Raw genomic sequence first — 2,355 nt, forward strand, 5'->3', positions numbered from 1 at the left:
AATTTTTTCACTCCTTTTGAGAGTGTCATCTGTTTCCTGCCCAGAGCCTGACTGATATTCCTCCTGATCATGATCCTTTGGCTCCAATTTCACCTGTCACCATCCAACCCACCTGCCAAGCTGCTCCCGGAGCTCAACTCAAATGTCTATATAAACACTGATAGGCCCCCCATTGCCTCCTGGATGGGAAGAGGGTCTGAAATCTAAACACTTTCATCTGGTATATTCAAGTTCCCTCACAATCTGGCCTAGCCCACATTCTGGCCAATCTCCTGCTCTCTGTAAAGCAGCCAACACTATCGCCACGGCAGAAGCCCATGCTTCACTGAACAGGACTTACGCAGTCAGGGCTTGCTGCCTGCACTCCCTGCAGTTCGTTGCTCTTCCTTCTGTGTTCAAGGAACCTTCATTCTTCCAGGCCTAACTTAAATCCTGTGACCTCTGTGGAGCCATCAGTGATTGTCCTCCTTTTCCCTCCCAGGCTGATTTCATTCTCCCAGGCAGTTTGTATGTATCTCTGAGCCCAGCCTCATCCTGGCATCTACTGTTTAGACTATCTGCTGTTTGTCTTTCCCAGTGAGGTGGCATCTTCTTTGAGGGCAGAGGCACTGTGTGTGATTCATTTCTCCATCTGTAGTAGATCCTGTTGACGCCCCATTCCTTATGGCCTCCATCTGAATCGCTTCTACCAGCCTGAGTTACCTGCCACCACAGCGGACAGTTTTTTTTTTTTTCTAAGAGTGTCCTGCTCATTTATTATTTTGCAGCACAATGCCCAACGTAAAACATAATTGCAAATGTCCAGCTGTGCAAAAGGAGATAGTGCTTAAGTACAAATAGGAGACATGATTTCGTTTTAAATAAATACTTAAACACCACGGAAGGTCCTACAAGCCTTTGGACTCGAGGGTTTCTAGGTCTGTGTAAGCTGAGCTGCCTCACCCAGGTACCCACGATGGTCAGGATTCCCCTTCCCCGCCCCCTAGTAATCAAAAGATGGAATCAGCAGAGCCAGTGGTCCAATGTAATCACAATGATCCCCTTTTCTAGAGCCTTCCCTAGCTCTCTACAGAGCTGATCTGCCTGGGTAAAAACGATAGTAATTTCTCGAAGGTCAATGGTCCATAATGGTTAAGGAAGGATTCTACATGATTCTTGGTTCCCGATTCTAGTTAAGACAGACACACTTAGATGACCTTTTTCAGTTCGTCGTACAGAACCAGCACGAAGGCTCCACCCATGCCTCTGAGAACGTTCGACCAAGCACCCTTGAAGAACGCTTTGCCACCTTCATCCTTGAATATCTTCCTCCAGCAGTCGACAGTGCCTCTGTACATGATGTCAGCTCCTTTGCGTCCAGACTGCATCATCATCCGCCGCCTCACGGTGTCGAAGGGGTACGAGACCAAGCCGGCGACAGCTGTCACCGTCTGGGCAATCATCCAGCTCACCACAATGTGGGTATTCTTGGGGTCAGGGAGCATACCTTTGACTGTATCGTACACGCCGAAATAGGCGGCCCTGTAGATGATGATGCCTTGTACGGACACGTTGAAACCCTGGTACAGGCCTCGGACGCCGTCGGACTTGGTGATTTTCACCAGACAGTCTCCCAGGCCTTTGAATTCTCTTTCTGCCCCCGATTTCCCAACATCGGCCGCCAAACGGGTTCTCGCGAAATCCAGCGGGTAGACGAAGCAAAGGGAGGTGGCTCCGGCGGCCCCGCCGGAGGCCAGGTTGCCGGCAAAATACCTCCAGAACTGGGTGTGCTTGTCGACGACGCCCAGAAACACCTGCTTATACTTATCCTTGAAGGCGAAGTTGAGGGCCTGGGTGGGGAAGTAGCGAATGACGTTGGCCAGGTTCCCCCTCCAGAAGGAGAGGATGCCCTGCTCCTTGGGGATGCGGACGATGCAGTCCACGATGCCCTTGTACTGCTTGTCCGCCGCGATCTGCTTGCTGGCGTGCTGGACCTGCAGCAGCAGCTTGACCCGCTCGATGGGGGCCACGGCCGTCTTGGAGATGGCGGCGGCAATGCCGCCCGCCAGGAAGTCCTTGGCGAAGGAGATGGCCTGTTCCGTCATGGCTGCGGGGCCGGGTGCGAGCGCGGGCAGCCGGGAGGGTCGCGCCGCCGGCACCGAAAGGCAGCGGACAGTTTTGATTCATACAGACAACTTCCCACTTCAAGGCCTGCTGTTCTCGGCTTCTGTGCCTCAGGGGCTCCCCAGCACTTCAGGGGATGACTGACTCTGCTGCAAGTAGGCACACCCTGAAGTGCAGGGGTGTTAATAGCCCCAGGGCTAAAGAGCTAAAGCCTCTAAGGATGACACTTGGTGGATTAATGCCCCAGGCCTC

General features: G+C 52.9%; 1 pseudogene; it reads right to left on the bottom strand.

Moving 5' to 3' along the window:
* Positions 1-903: 903 nt before the first annotated feature.
* On the bottom strand, positions 904-2,142 carry LOC143671601 (ADP/ATP translocase 3 pseudogene; annotated as a pseudogene).
* Between the last annotated feature and the right edge of the window lie 213 nt (positions 2,143-2,355).

This window comes from Tamandua tetradactyla, chromosome X, assembly GCF_023851605.1.
Source record: "Tamandua tetradactyla isolate mTamTet1 chromosome X, mTamTet1.pri, whole genome shotgun sequence".
NCBI classification, from domain to species: domain Eukaryota; kingdom Metazoa; phylum Chordata; class Mammalia; order Pilosa; family Myrmecophagidae; genus Tamandua; species Tamandua tetradactyla.